The sequence below is a fragment of the Vicia villosa genome, linkage group LG1, assembly GCF_029867415.1.
Source record: "Vicia villosa cultivar HV-30 ecotype Madison, WI linkage group LG1, Vvil1.0, whole genome shotgun sequence".
NCBI lineage: Eukaryota > Viridiplantae > Streptophyta > Magnoliopsida > Fabales > Fabaceae > Vicia > Vicia villosa.
The window spans coordinates 23438281-23456069 of NC_081180.1; the positions used below are offsets into that span (position 1 = coordinate 23438281).

The 17789-nt window shown below is 29.2% G+C and overlaps 1 long non-coding RNA gene across 2 annotated transcripts; it reads right to left on the minus strand.

The window, feature by feature from the left end:
• Positions 1-2180: 2180 nt before the first annotated feature.
• LOC131631244 (uncharacterized) lies at positions 2181-17562 on the minus strand. Of its 2 annotated transcripts, none has more exons than XR_009292639.1 (3): positions 17201-17562; positions 2669-3050; positions 2181-2581 (listed from the first exon to the last, which is right to left on the minus strand). It is a non-coding gene; the product is annotated as an uncharacterized LOC131631244 (long non-coding RNA). The 2 variants fall into 2 exon arrangements; XR_009292640.1 differs by having other exon boundaries at positions 2182-2536.
• Positions 17563-17789: the final 227 nt, after the last annotated feature.

Here is a 17789-nt window from a genome sequence, read left to right on the forward strand (position 1 = left end):
CTTAAACTTTTTGTTAATTATATTCTTTAAGTGAATTGACTCTTGTTTAAAAATTTTGCATTCCGAATAAAAATGCAAGTAAAAATGCAATATTTTTTCTATAAATTTCGCAATCTTATTAAATTAATCTTATGGAAAATAATAATTAAAAGATTGAGATAAAAATGATTAACCTTATCATTCTTACGAAAAAAAAAATAGGCTTAATGTCCTTTTTGGTCCCGTAACTATGTCTCTGCGTCCATTTTGGTCTTCTTCCTTTTAAAAGTTTTAAATTGGTCTCGTACGTTCTTAAAATAGTGTCACGTTTGTCCTGACTATTAGAAACGTTAGTTTTTTTACTTAAAACATGGCTGACGTGTTATCTTATTGCTGAGGTGTAATGAAAATCATTGCTTAGGTGTCATTTGAGTTAGCATTTTATTAGTTGGTTTATGTTATTATTTGACATAGAGCCTGAGATAGAAAGCCCTAGCAGATGAAGACAAAAGACGAAGAGAGGAGACGAAGGATGCTATGAGGAAGACGAAGACCTAACTTCTAAAAACGGTTAGTTTGCATGTCTATGATACCTATGAATGAGTGTTATGAATGTGTGTTTACTTTGTTGCGTTTTTCTGAAATGATTAGGTTTCTAGGTTTTTTTTGCCCCTTTTGAAATCTGCTATCATGACACGAATACTTGCTTGCGTGTAATGTGTTTTATTGTTTGTAATGTTAGTTTTCTAGTCTTAGGTAGAAATGGAAGATATTATCACATTGACTTTGCATCATAGTGGTGACTTTATGGATTATGGAAAAACTGATTATTTGGGGGGTAGATGTATTCAGTTAGATGTAGATGTGGATAGGTGGTCATACTTTGAATTGGTTGGTGTTCTTAAAGATTTATGGTACACTGAGGTAGCCACTACCTACTACAAAGACCCTTCATTTGGGATGTGTGTTCTTAAAGATGATAAGGGTGCAAATGATGTAGTTGGCCTATTTAGGGTACATTAGAAAGTTCACATTTTCATAGAACATGTCTTATCCCAACCAGAATATATTGAAGAACCTTTTAATGTACAGGAAGAACCCATAGATGTAGAACCTTTAAATGAGGATGAAGAAGGGCTTTTTGATGATTCCATCATTGAAGATCTTTTTGAAGATGTCATAAAGGGCTTAAATGTAGGTATTGATGTTGTGAACAATGATGGGAACAATGATGTGAACACTGATGAGAAGAATGATGTGAACAATGATGTGAGCAATGATGTGAACAATGATGTTAACAATGATGATAACAATGTTGATGAAGGGAACAATGTTGTTGTTGAGGGTTTGAATGGTGTGAACAATGATAGTGTAGATACTACAAGCTCTGATGACAGTGAGGATGACAGTGCTTTGGTATTTAGTGATTCTGATATGAGTGACGATTATTCCGATGAAAACTTAGACAATCTTGTTGAATATGATGGAAACCATGAAGGAACAAGTAAAAATAAGAAAAAGAAATGAGAAGAAGGAGATTATGGAAGTTTATATGATAGTGAGGAGGTAGATAGTGGATGTGATAGTGAGGAGAGTGATGCACCAAAGGCACGAGCAACAACTACTCAACCAACACCTACACAAGCTACTGCAAGTCAGCCAAGGGCACGAGCAACAACTGCACAACCAACACCTACTAAAGCAATTCAGCCAAGGAGGACTGTTACAAAGCCACAGAAGTTGCCTTATAAGAAGCCAAGACAATCATTTATTACAATGCCTTCTGCTTCAAAGGGACCAACCACAAAATTGAGTGCATCACAAAATGCAGTTGGACCTACAATAAGGAGGACCACTCCAACAAAAAGGAACAACTCAAAGAAGCCCTTTTAGATTTATGTATTTTCTGTTTTAAGACTATGTTGTTTAGTTTATAATTGTCGTTTTGAACAAGGTTTAGACTTATGTTTTGGTGTCAGTAACAAGTTTGAACAAGGGTTATGTTTTGGTATGTAACAAATTTGAACAAGGGTTATGTTTTGGTATGTAACAAATTTGAACAAAGGTTATGTTTATCAAATTTAAACAAGGTTTATGTTTAATAAATATCTGTTACGTGAACAATGTTTATTTCAATCATATTTATCAAACTTAAACACTAAAACAAAGAAAACAACTTGGATATTCCATATAATTAAGACAAAGAATACAACATTTTGATTACTAAAACAAAATAGAACAACAACTTGAGGTTTATCACTGTCACAAAATAGAACATAAACTTAAAACAAAATAGAACAACAACTTGAGGTCTCCCACTGTCACAACAACTTGAGATCTTTTACAATATTTTGACTACTAAGACAAATAACACAAAAATAAAACATAAACTTCCAAATCTTCTTCCACCTAATGGTGGTCTTCAAAGCATCCTCTAATTCCATAGTATTGAGCCTCAAAATTTCAACCTGTTTTTTGGCTTCTTCCATCTCTTCACTAAGCACTTCAAACTTCCATTGATCCTTCATCAAGGTTTGCTCAATTTCACCTTTAGCTTCTTCATATAATCATTGAAAAAATTCAGAACCAGCATTATTGTGTCCTTGTACATGTTGAGAACGAAAATTGGGATGTATTACATTAACATTTCAACAACAATAAACTTATCAGAACTGAAACTAAACCTTACCTTAAAATGTTGACAACCCCAAAATAGCTTTCCATAGTTCTTGACAGTTCTTGCCTTACGAAGAACCGCATTGTCTCCACAACGGCAGAGAGGCTTCCAGGGAAGATTAGAGGTGTTAAATACCCGTGACTCACTTCGGTTTCTATTTGATGATGACGACCCACGCATAGAGCTCATGATTAGATAACAATTTAAGTTTCAATTTGGGATTTTGGGAACCAATTTCGTCTAGGGTTGATTTTGGGGAAAAACATGAACGGGCTTCAGCAACAAAGGAAGAAGAAGACTGTGCTGACTAGACATTCCACTATGCAACGACTCCATCCACGTCATCAATTTTAACGCCGTTAGCCATTATTTGTCAGAAATTACCAACTTGTTTCTGTTAAACGTACATGACCAATTTGTAACTTTTAAAAGGAAGAGGACTAAAATGGACCTAGAGACTTAGGTACGGGGCAAAAAAAGATATTAAGTCATAAAAATAACATTTATTTTTAAAAAAAAAATTATTTATTAAGATCGCAGTCATTTTAAAATGGAGCAAATAATATACAATAATTTATAATTTAAATTTAAAATTTTCATTTGCATAATAACACTTTCTAATTCAACTAGTGAATATTGTTAATCATACAATATAATAAAGCAAAATGAGAATTTGGGCAAGTTTGCCAAGTGTCAGCATTTAAGAGACCTTACTATTTTAAAAATTTCTATTTTAAGTAATCTTCCTATATTTGATATAATTTATTTTTTTATTATTTTTTATTTTATTTTTGATTTTCGTTAGTATTCCAATTTATTATTAATAATTAATAATTAATATAATAATTAGTCTAACTAAACCGTTTATAAATCTTATTTTATACCCTTTCAACTACATAATCATTTTATTATTTAATTAATTCAATCCTCATTAGTCATTATTATTCCAATTTTTTCCACTCTCCAACGTAATCAAATCACGCTTCATTTTATCTGTAAATTCCAAAGCTACGTTATTGCTCTTTTACGTATTCCAAACACTCTGATAAATAATCGTAATCATCCCTAAACCTTAACAGATCTCCCTAATCTTCTATGCTTACTGATTTTCATCATTTTTTTTATTACTTTTCACAGAACTTTGGATTCAAGGATCCAATCTTCGAAGATCGTGAAAAGGTCACCATCTTCTGACCGTTATCCTTCTTTCAATCTTCCATTGTCAAAATTCTCAGATTCGCTCAAATCTAATCCCTTCTCTCAATAGCAATAATAGGAAACGATAAGAAATTTGATTTTCGTGAAAAGGAGGTTAGAGATTCAATTAGGGTTTATTAGTTATCATCAGATTTTATATTTAGGTAACTAATGTTTGGGTTTGATTTTATTGCAGGGATTTGTTGAAGGTTAGTGAGAAAAGTATTATGGCTCTCCTTTAAACATGAGAATTTTTGTTTATTATAAATTTTTAATGATTTATTTATACGAATAAAATTGATTTGTGTTAGTGTTGCAGGTTAGTGATTTATGTTGATTATTAATGGTCACTCGATCTTAAGAGCATCTCTATATTGCTTCTTCAAAGCAAAGCAACCAAGAAAGAAACTCTTTTGGTTAATTAAGTATTTTTTAATGGTTTCTCTTTCAATTTTTAAGAACCTATTGTTGTCATTTCAGATCCATCATTGTTCGATGTCAAACTCTTCAACCACTGGAGCGTTGATATTTTGCATGTTTATTTCAAATCCATCACAGTTTTTTGTTGTAATTCATTACCTTTTCCACCAGCCTCTGCAAATACAGGGAGTCTAAACTTGAACCTCCTTGAGACAGGTTCTTCTCTCTATTTGAAGTATTTCGAAATTGTTTTAGAAACGACTCATTTTCTTCACTAAACATTATTTGTCTTGTGTGTTTTCATGTTTCTTGAATCATCCGAGTTTCTGGAATATTGATGGGAAGTTGGTTATTGACAACATGAGATTGCTACACCAGAATTCTTTGGGGCTCTGGAAAAATTACATGTTATTCTCACATTTGCAATTATTTTGTAAAAAACTGATAAATGTATTTATCAATGTTGACATTAGAATTTGTTATCATTTGTGATATTGATGGTACTTTTTTATTATAATTATAAATTTAATAGTTTTCTCATTTAATTGTGATATTTTACTTAACAGAATCACATCAACAGAATTTTATTTAATAGTTTTCTTATTTGATTGTGATATTTTATTTAATTGTGATATTTTATTTAATTGTGATATAAAAAATAAAATCTTACATACATTAATTTATAATCATTCTGGATTATTATATTGTTTCAGTTTTTATTAGAATAATTATGTTGATATATTTTAAATCTCAATTTCCAACTTATATCGTATATGGCATGAAAAAAGCTAATTCCTGTTTGCCATTTTAATATACAAAAATTGTATGATCGGATTAGTTATGCATTTACAAGAATTACTAAGGGTGAAATAGATATACTATTAAAATTCTATTAAAATTTTACAAGATAATCATATTTCATTAAAATATTACAAGATAAAATTTCAGTCCTTTTAATTTTTTCATTGATATAATCATATTTCAACATTAAATTTTATTTGATCATTCAATATAATTATACTACAAAATTTAATGTATAACAATTCAAATGAAACCTCTTCTTAATAATAAACATGTTTTTAATTAATTAAATAATAGTATTAAATCTCTATTAATTTATAATCAATGCTGAAATTCCAATTCCATATTCCAACGCATATGAATATGAAGTATTTGATTAATTTATTGGTAATGATTTATACTATCAATTCACAGTAATGAAGATTGCATCGATTCTATTTTCAATTTTGCAGTGAAATTTTTTATTCTAATATATTTGTGTTTTTCTATATTAAATGTAGAAAAATTATTCAAAATGTCCTGTGAATTAAAAAAATGGTGTGATTATTGTCAATGCTTCACTAAATGGTATGAACATTTTAATGGTTAAAATCAAACTTCTTTAAATTTATGTCAATTCGTCTAATTAATGTTATGTTTGCCCATGTTGAAAGATGATGCATCAAAAAATTGAAAATGAAAACTCTTACCTAGAGAGAAGAAAGCTAAAGAATACCTATTTGATCTTAGCACTTATTTTAAATTAGTGATTAGGATGATGTATTTACAATAATATCAGTAAAAAATAATTTTTTATTTTAAGATTAATTTGTTTGCACTTCCAACTTACAATGTTTTAACTACAACCCCTTCTGGTATGTTAATAGATGAATTGAACTGATATAAATTGTGGAAAAAATTTAGAATTTCCAAGCTACCTGTTGTAAAATATTAGTATATCTTTATCTTCTAATAATATATTTTTCACTACTAATATTATTGTCAATTGGACAACCATAATTGATCTTTTGATTACAATCATATTAACATTAACATTTTAAAATATAGTATATCTTTATTTTCTAATAATATATTTTTCACTACTAATATTATTCTTAATTTGACCGTCAAATATCAAGTATAAATAATATTATATGTATATATAATCATATAAATATAAATATAGTACATATAATGCAAATATATAACATATCATTCTATATATTGCATTTTTTTGTTATAACATATCATTCTATATATTGCATTTTTTTGTTATATCAAAATAATCCGGTGATAGTTTAAATTAGAAATAAATAAGAAATTAAAATAATTGGAGAATTAGAGAGACGGGCTACTTGAATATAATTGATTCTGTTTATAAAAAAGAAATAAATTGTTATAACTTATAATAAATAAATAACTTAATAGTTAATATATAATAAAATCATCAATTGATTATAATATAATAGATCATATATAAAATTTTATTTAACTAAAGACAATATCAAATTGATCTCTTATTTATTTTTTTTACTCATAATTAAATATTATTAAAATATTCACTATCAAATATCATATCTAGAAAATAATAATTAAAAAATAAATTAACAAATATATGTAGGAAATTAATAATTTAATTACATATTGAATCATTATAGTAGTATGAACGTCAAATAAAAAACATTAACTTTTGCTTTAAAAAAATTAATGCTTTTATTTTTACCACAAAAATTAATCATGATTGTTTTATTAAATTCTAACAAAAAAATTGATATAGAAAAACTTAAAATCATTTAAAATTAAATCAATCAACTGTAATAGATAATAACCTCAACTAATCTAGGGTTCTAAAAAAACTTTTTTTTAAATAAATATTATTTTGACAAACTAATTTTAAATTACTTAAAACATTTTTATTTGACATTTTAAATGTTAAAATTTATTCCAAACATGAAATAATAAAACTAAATTATTTTCCAAAAACTAAATCTCTTCAAATCATAACATACTATAAATATTTAAACTTTTAATTTCTATAATTTCTTTGATTGAATTCTAATGTTATCATTTTATTCACAAAAATCTATAAATATATAATTTTTTTAAATTAAAATTGATTTCATATAGATTGTTTCTCATAAATGAAGGTCATATTTAAAATGAGATCTTATTTATTTATTTCTTATCGAGCAATTTTAAAAAATATTTTTCGTTTTAATTTCTTAATTGATGTTATATATTTAAAGACTAAATTTTTTTTGGTAACTTACAAAATAAATTAACAAATTATGTTCTTTTTAAATTAGCATCATAATTTAAAAATTTAAAAAAAATTATAGTTAAAATAAATTAAATTTTTAGGTAATAAATATATTTTTATAAAAAAAATATAGTTTATTATTGATAAAAAAAATTGTGCAACTAATAGCAAAAACAGACTATAATGTTAATATAAACTTTATTTGTAAATTATAAATAATTAAAAAAATATTTTTTAGTATAAGAAATTTTATCCCGTGTCTCGCACGGGTAGAGACAACTAGTTATATTTATAATAACAAAGTCAAAATCTATTTCAAATGGTAAAAAAAAAATTAAGATCAAAGACGCAAAACAAATTTATAGAGCACAAAATATAATCCTTTTCAGATACATTTTTAAAATGTAGTAGATTTAATTAAACTCCTAAAGTTGAATAGGTTGAAAATTTAATGATAAGATGTGACATTTACTATTGTCAGGTCGGTGATTAACAACTACTACAATGGCAAATTGACAAGGACACAATTAATTAAATAACTTTATGTGGATGGAATTCAATTGTAGTTTGTGGTTGTCTTTAAATAAAGTGATCTTCAACGTTTTTTATTTTTCTTTGTTCTGGTAAATATCTTCAATCTCCAATAGTTAAATGATTAAGAGTATACTATTCAAACACAATGAACATTTAAATAACGAGACATAATCTATTGGATGATTTTAATAACACAGCCAAGTGAATATACCAAACACTAGGCTACGACTTGGCCAGCTGTTTTTACACAGGGCCCATATGATTTTAGAGTCAAACAAGTGGAAATGTGTAAGATTAAAAAAATTATGAACATTTGTGAGATTAGTTTAGTTAATTACAAGCAAATATTTATGAATAATATAAGGTTGCTTTGGATGGAGGTATTACTACAAGATAATGTTCATAAATCATAACGATATAAAGTAAAATAAATGACACGTTATGATGGACTAGAATATAATAATGCATGATAATTTTCCACTTTCAATTTTTTTTACAAATAAAATTAAACAATGAAATATATTTCATTGCAAATATCAGTCCAATTTATGTGCTACTTTTGCAATCTGATTTTGTATCGGAAGGATTCTTCTTGACATTGTTTTTCATTATTTAAAACTTATAAGAATGGTCCTTTAAGAATGACAGAGACAACTGAGAAGAGCTACAAAATTAACCAATTTCGAAGGTGAATATTTGCGTAACCTTAAATTTAGTTAGGTATTGTACTATTATTTAATTAAATAATTATATTTAATAGGTTTTTTTTATATTTATTTTATTTTAAAATAAATTAATATTTTAAGTTAATTTTAGTTAGAAATATCGTTATCTAATTAGTTACCATGGAATTGCGGATAGTTTAGTATTAGCGCTGTTCCAATTCAATTTGAATGTGATAGATTTCACGAAGCTTACTCTATTATGTAATAGTAAAATTGGTTTAAGTATATAATATTTCATAAACATAAATATTAAATCTAAAGTTAAAAAATGCAATGTAATCAAGGTCAATTTATAAATAAAAAAAATCGAATCTTAACTATAGGGGCAATTAAAAAACAATAAAGTTAGTTATGATGATGACAATGGATATCCTATTTTAGATTTGCTAGTTTTTTTTATGTGTGTTTAATTCTCATAGCCGAACTCACCGGTGTTATGTTAGTCATTGAGTTCGCTCATGAGAAGGGTTGGCGTAAGATTTGGTTAGAATCTGACTCTTTGGCGGTGGTTCGTGCTTTTTCTCCTCCTTTCAAGGTAGATTTGGTTAGAATCTGACTCTTTGGCGGTGGTTCATGCTTTTTCTCCTCCTTTCAAGGTTCCTTGGCAAGTGCAGAACCGGTAGGTCAACTGTGTTAATATCATTGACAGTATGAATTTTGTGGCTTCTCATATTTTCAGAGAAGGGAATAGCTGTGCGGATACTTTGGCAAATATTAGGTTAACGGTATTAGGATACACTAACTATAATTGCATTCCTATTTTTTTTCGAGCAGATTTTGTAAAGAATAGGCTGAGTCTGCCGTTCTTTAGGTTCTCTTTTTCTTGAGAGGGTTTTAGTATAGTCCTCTACTCTTTTTTGTTCTGTTTCTTTGTTTCAATGAAGCCTTATTTAAAAAAAAAAAAAAAAAACTTTGAGTAGTTTAGCTATGTAATAAGCCACTTTAGTTTTGACTTTCGGTCAAATTCACTTTTTTTTTCCTAAAATATTCTATACTTATTTTTATGTGGGGAAATCATATTATCTTCATTATATTATAAGTAAGTTATTCCTGTTCGTTATTCCTGTTCGATTACATTGAGTCTTATTTGTTTTTACTCTTCTTTTGCATTTATATTGGATCTTAAGGTTGATTCTATCGGCACAGTGTTACTTCCTATCGAGATAATAAATTTGACGAAGTTGATGTTCGATTTGACACAAAATTTAAAAGCGACAATAACCTAGAAGACCTTTGTAACAATGGTTACGGTCAATTTTATTTAGGTAACTTTCTTAAATTACAGTGAATTAATTTATAGTTTAATAATGATTTATGGTCAACCGAGTCCTTCGATATATGAGAAAAACTTCAACAAAAATTTAATTTAGGCGAATTTTTTAGCGCATACACTATAAATATACATTTTTGTCTCCATTAGCATTTTTCATCTCCCATTTAATAATGATGGCAATAAAACACTATTGATGTATGATATGATATTGTTGTGTTAAAATAACTATCTTGTTTTGTAGAAGATATCATTTGTGTATTTTATTTACATATTAGAAGAAAAATGTCAAAAGCTTGATATGATTGGAGAAAGTGTTCAAAGTACATTTGAAAGTTTGCCTCCACAATCTTGTTATAGTCATGTACACAATTTTAAAATAGTTAAAGTTTAATTTATTGTATAGTCCTGACCATAGTTAGAAATTCCCCTCTCTCATCCTCATTATGTCAATTTAATGAGTTTCGACAGCTGCAGGAAATCCATATTTTTTTTGGATGCTAAATTGAGTTGCGAGTCAACCAAGTTTCTGATCAGATGCAAAAGTTAATTTCCACTAGAACTTATGAAGGAAATCAATATCCTTTTGAATATAAAGTATGTGCGATGGACATTTGCAAAAAAAAAAAAAAATTGTTTGTATGTTTGGAAACATGAGCTAGAGTAGTGCAGTGAAAATAAAAATGTTCAATTCAACGCTAAGAACATTCTATCAATAAGTTTTACAATATACTTCTCATTTTTTTTCTATTATATTAAACATATTTATCCTTTCACTTGAATAATAGTTATGCTTATAAGTGCTAGAACAAACATTCAAATGAAAGGACAAAAATGTTTAACATAATAGAAAATAGACAAGTAAATTACAAAACTTGCCAATAGAATGTTCGGAATATTAGATTGAGCATTTTTATTTTGCATGTACTACTCTAGCTTACATTTTCAAACAAACATAATAACACATTCCTTCAAATGTAAACGATATATATTGATTATACAAATTTGACTTAACAAAAGTACCAGTTGAATGGATTCTTTTAGTGTAATTGGAAGTATTTTCCCATTTATTGGGTCCTTCATAATTTCAATTGAAAATTATTTTTTGCATTATATTGAAAACTCGATTAACTGATTTAAGTTTATTTTGTGTCCTGGAAACAAATGTGGATTTCATGTTGGCAAGACCCCTTAAATTAAAATAATATGGATGGAAGGGGAGAAATTTCTTACTGCTGATAGCACTATACAATAAATTAAATTTAAACTAATTTAAAATTGTGTACATGATTCAACGACAACAAAATTATGTGTTAACCTTTCAAGTATATTTTTGAATATTTTTTCTCCAATCATATCAAAGCTTTTGATTAGCACATTAAGGAGACCATTTAGACATTCTTCCGATGCAAATTAAATGCACAAATGATATCTTATATGAAACAAACATAATCATATCACATCATAGATTAATAGTGTTTTATTGTCATCATTATCACATGAGAGATGAAAAATGTTAATAATGAAGACAAAGTTGTATATTTATATAATGTATGTGAAAAAAATATTATTCCTGCTTAAACAAATATCAGTGATTACATTTACCTTAGTTGACCAAACCTTTTTGAAATTTTTCACATATATCTAAGAACCTAGTTGCATCATTAATCTTTATCAAACTATAATTTAATCTTTATAATATAAATTCAAAACAATTTTAAAAAGTTACCCCAATTAACTGTAATCAATGTCAGAAAGGCCTTAAAATTACCCAATTGATTCTACTCAATGTCACAAAGGCCTTTTAGGTCATTTATACCTTTAAATTTTGTGTCAAATTTAACTACAATTTTATCATATTCATCATCTTCAAAAGAAAGGAGCATTGTGCCCATAGAAACAGGCTTAGGATCCAAGCTAAATGCAAAAAAAAAAAAAATTAATAAGACTTAACAATAACAAATTAGCAGTAATAGTAGGATGAAAACGTTTAGAAGACACTTGAACTCACTTCTAGTGAGAGAAGATTTCTTCTGGAAGCAAAGAGCAAAGGCCCATTGGTACAAGGATGGCGATCCAAACACCCGTTTATTTCATATTACATCTACTGCTAGGAAGAAAGTCAATACCATAAAATCTCTAGTAAAATACAACGGGGTTGTAACTAAATTATTTCAAAAGAAGCCAAGTTGGCGGGATCGGGTTTTACAAGCTATTGATAATTCTATACCATATGAAGAAAATGCTATGTTGACTGTTGGCTTCATCGGTGAGGAATTTAAAGATTCTATTTTTTACATGCAAGCTGATAAAAGTCCTGTCCTTGACGGGTATAATCATAGTTTCTATCATCAGTTTTGGGATACTTGTGGTGCTGAAATTTTCAATGTAGGTTGTGTTTGGCTCGAAACTGGTATTTTCCCTCCAAGCTTTAACACAACCAATTTCACCCTTATTCCTAAAGGTGGAATTCAAACTTCTATGAAGGATTGGCGACCGATTGATCTTTGTAATGTTCTTTATAAATTGATTGCAAAAGTTCTTGCTAATCGACTCAAGAGAATATTAGGAAGTGCATTTCAGGTAATCAATCAACTTTTGTTCCTTGAAGATCTATATTAGATAATGCTATGGCTGTTATTGAAGTGGTTCATCATATGAAGACTAAAACCAGAGGTAACGTCGGTGAGATAGCCCTCAAACTTGATATCTGTAAAGCCTATGATAGGATAGATTTGGATTTCTTGAAGGACATTCTCACCAATGGGTTTTTGTTAGAAATGGATTGGGTGGATTACACTTTGTGTTGGTACTGTGGAGTATTCTGTGATGTTGAATGGTAATATGATTGGGCCGATAGTTCCCAAATGAGGGCTAAGACAAGATGATCCATTATCTCCGTACTTATTTATTCGTTGTGCGGAAGGTCTCACAAAGCTCATTAGGAAAGAGGAAGATAAAGAATATATTCATGGTATTAAAATCTATAGGAATGCCCCCGTTATATCTCACCTTCTATTCGCTGATTATTGCTTTCTCATCTTCAGAACTAATTTTGAAGAAGCAAATATAATGAAAGACATTCTTGTCATGTATGAGGAAGCCTCTAGTCAACCTATTAATTTCTAGAAATATGATTTCTATTGTAGCAAGAATGTTGATTGTGATACTAGAATTTGTTAGCCACTTCTTTATGGGTGCAACAAGTTTTGGGTACACGTAATCATCTTAGTGTTCCTTCTATGGTTGGAAAAGGTAGGAAAGAAGCTTTTAAGTTTGTAAAAGATAAAATCTAGAGAAAAATTAATTCCTGGAATAATATAAGCTAGTCATAAGCAGGAAGAGAAACCATGATCAAATATGTTTTGCAATCCATCCCGACTTATATTATAAGCATGTTTTACTTCCTTCTTCCTTAAGTGATGAGATTGAGAAAATGATGAATTTGTTCTGGTGGGGTCATAAAAGAGATAGAGCAAAAGGAATACACTGGTTGTCTTGAGATCGTTTGTCTATGCTAAAGAGTGTAGGGGGTATTGGCTTCAAAAATATCAGTGCTTTTAACTATGTGATGCTCAGCAAACAAGCTTGGAGGTGGCTTATGACCAATCTTGATACTCTTGTTGCTCGCCTCTACAAAATCATGTATTATCCTAATTGTGACTATCTAAACTCTACTGTTGGTCATAATCCTACCTATGTGTGGTGAAGTATTTGGAGTTCTAAATTTGTGGTGAAAGGAGGTCTTAAATGGAGTATATGGTTAGGAGAGAATATTTTAGTCTGGGATCAGAATTGGCTTTATGATGGTAATACGCTGGATAATCCTTGGCCAAATGACTTGGTTGTGAGTAATTTTAAAGTTTCAGACTTAATTATTCTAAATGTTAAACAATGGAATCATGTATTAATCTCGTTGCTTGTAGGGGAGATTCTGCGCAAAAGATTCAGAACACACCTCTTTATGATTCGGTAAAAATTGATAGATTGTATTGGAAGCATGAAACAAACGGAAAATTATCGGTTTGTAGTGCTTATAGTTACTACATCAACAAAGCTATTGATACTTCTCACCTCAGGATTAGTGAGAGATGAATATGTTGTGGAATATCAAGACCCCCAGAGTTAAGAATTTTTTGATGCATTTGTGCAGGGATTGTTTGCCCACTAGAGGGAGACTTTTAGACAAAGGAATTAACTGCCCATCCAACTGTGTTGGTTGTAGGGAAGGTGAGGAAAATTATTATCATTTATTCCTCCAGTGTCCAAAGATTATTGATTGTTGGGAAAAATGGGTCTATGGCCAATGTTGCAGCAGATTAGTGAAAATGGAGGATTGTTTGCTTCTGTGATTATTTTCCTTTTTTCAGGTTTCAAATCAAGACCGACATAAGATCTTCTCGTTATCATATAGAGCATCTGGAAAAGGAGGCACAATCATGTTTGGAATACTGTCGAAGAATCATCGTCCATCATTTGTCAGCGAGCATTGCATCTTTTGGCTGGATGGAGAGATGCCCAACAATGGGATTCCTAACTCTTCGACAGTTGTTACCAGGTGGAGTAAATTGTTGATGGGTTGTCTAAAATGCAATATTGATGCGTTCTTCTCTCAAAATAAGGTAGGTATAGGTGCTTGTATTATAGATGATGCGTGCAATTTTATTTCAGCTCAGACAGAATGTTTTCGCCTTCCATATTGAATTAGTTATTGGTAAATCTCTTGGTCTTCTAACTTCTATACATTTGGTTCATGATCTGGGGCACGATAATAGTGATTTTGAATTAGATGCCAAGCACGTTGTTAATTGTGTGAATGCTTTGAAATCAAATGACTCAGATTTTGGTGCTATTATTGAAGAATGTAATTGGTTGATGACTTTTTTCTTTAGGAACTCTTATGTTAATTTTGTTCGAAAACAAACCAATGAAGTTGTTCATGCTCTGGCACGAGTGACTCTATTTCTTGCTAGTTTTTATAAATATGTTTTTAGTCCCTATATATATGACAACTTTCAGTTTTAGTCCCTACAAAATTTTTCTTCAAACAATGGTCCTCGCAATATTTTCCGTCCCTATTTTTGGTCCCTCCCGTTAGATTCCACTAACGGCAGCTTACGTGGCACGCCACGTGTCATGCCATGTCAATTAAAATCAATACTAATTAAAAAGAGACTGATTGCGGGGGTTTTAAACCTTCTTTAAATAACTTAAAAAATAATAATTTTTCACTTAAATAAATTTTAACGATAAAATGATTTACACAATTAACTCTTTTAAGTCATTTTTTGCTTGCTTTATATGATATAATTATTTAGCAGAAATATTTAAACATGGTGAAACAGACCGTTCTACACCTTTTTACATTTCTTAATATTTCTACATGTGTCTTTTGGCTCCACTATTTTTATACACATTAATACAATTATAAAATGCAATACATATAAGAAAATACAATACATATAAGAAAATAAAAACTCATTGAAATAACATAAATCATCATAGTTTAAACACAATTATAAAATGCATTTTTGTAAAAAAAGAGGGAAAGTGGAGATGTGTTCATACAGTAGAACGTATACGACAAAAGGTGAATCCAATTTAAAGATAACTAATGGTTATTATAAGAACATGATTATCAATATTATCATTTTCAAATTTCAACAATAATCAAAATATATATGTCATGCATAAATTACAATTGGCGTAATGCACTGGAATGAATATGCCCTCTATATTTAATATTCCGTTCATGTACATATAAAATAATTATGCAAGAATTGAAATTTTTTCATTATAAATCGTTGATTTTTATTTGAATCATTGCCTGTTAATGTATCATGAATTTGAACCTTGATTTAACAGTAATATTTGTCTATTAATTAATATGATTGTGGCACTGTATTGCAATATTAAGAAGCCATACATTATAATGTAAAGAAGATATATTCATTGTATCCTAATATATTCATGTATGTACACACAGGAACACACAAGAGTAAGCATAAATATATGTAAGATTATATATTTTAATTTGCTTAATTAGAGTTTTTTTGAAAAGTTTAAATTGTATATAATGTTTTAATATTTTCATATACTGTGTATAATATTTGTGATTTTCTATTGGAAAATGAATATACGACAAAAAGTGGAAATGTGATTTTCTATTGGAGAGTGAGCGACGTGCATATGATGCTGCAATTTTCCTTATTATTTCTCATAGCACCTCACAAAGCACATGAATTCTAGAGTTTACCAAGACAACAAATATATTTTAAAAAATTAAAATATTTCATTTGGACAAGTGTTCAAATATTTGTTAAACTTTTTTTAAACAGCATCCTCTATTATTACGTACAAGTGTTCAAATATTTGTTAAACTTTTTTAAAAAAAACTTGACACTTCTTTTAACAGACATATATACCAGCACATATGCTTCCACACAATTAAAGAGATTGATCAAAAGAAAGAAAATAAAAGTAGAAAACTGCTTGCTCGAAAAAGATATGATCGTTTTTTACCTCACGGCAAAAGGACAAGAATAATATTATGACTTCATGAGTGAAACATTAGTATATAATAAATGTATTTTGCATATTATATCACCACTGAATGAATTAAACTTGTTACTGATTTTTATATGTGTTGTTTGGAGATTTGGCTCTATAAAATATACATAAGATATACTTAAAAAAGGAAACAGAATAATATGTAAGAATTATAGCAGATAAGTATAAATACAATATCATCTTGGTTAGGAAATTGGTTATTTAACATGCATGATTTGTCAATACTTATAATGAAGAATGAGGGTAACAAATATTTCTCTACCAATTGTTTAATTAATTACTTGTGAAAAATTATTGTTTTATAAGTTATTTAAGGGGGGTTTAAAACCCCCGCAATATGTCTCTTTTTAATCAGTATTAACTTTAACTGACGTGGCGTCACGCATGGCGTGCCACATAAGTCCCTGTTAGTGGAATCTAACGGGAGAGACCAAAAATAGGGACGGAAAATATTGCGAGGACCATTATTTGAAGAAAAAATTTGTAGGGACCAAAACCGAAAATCCCTATATTTATAGTGACGTCAAACATATTTAACCCTATTTTCAAAATATTATTATTAATTATATGAGTTAAAAGTAAATTACATAATTAATCCTCATAAAATATTCTCTACGGGCTTGAGCCCATGCCAAATCAATAAAAATGGTAAAAATCATAGTAAGTAACAAATCAAATGCAGATTTAATTGCAACCTAAAAACTTCCTTGTTTCTCAAAAATGCACGAACACGGTAAAGATAAAAACCAGAACTGAAACACGATATAAAAAGAAGAAGAAATGAGAACCTCAAAAACCGGATCTTGTCGACGGCGTTGACGAGGACGTGGAAGCGACCACGGGGGGTGACGTGGTGGTGCGGTGTTTCTGCGTTTGTAGTGGTCGAGAATGGCTTTGGCGGTGACAAGTTTCGGTGGTGGAGATCTGGCGTGAGGGTTTGGTCAAGAAAACTCTTTCTCATATGATTCTAATATTATTTTGTATATTGTTTTGGGTAGTGAGTGGTGGTTTGAAGGAATGATGAATGTTTATGGTAGTTAATGGAGCTTATGCAGAGGAAGAAACCTATAGCTACTCCTTCTGCGGTTTTTTACTTTTGTTTTTCTTTCTGCCTCTATCTATTTTGTATGTTTTCAGCTTCACAAAAAACCCTTCCCTCTGTTTGATTTTTATTATACTCAAAATTAAGTTAAGTTATGAGTAAAAATGTCAAAATTGCAAGGCTGGATGATTGTGACAGGACTAACAAATCAGAGCAGTGTAACTGTGATGTTGTAGAGCTGAAAATGGTAACAATGAAAAAGCAAGTGAAAAGGATGCTGAAATGGTTTCCTCAAAGAGAAAGACCCGTTGGGCTCTCTTATTTTACTTTTGTCA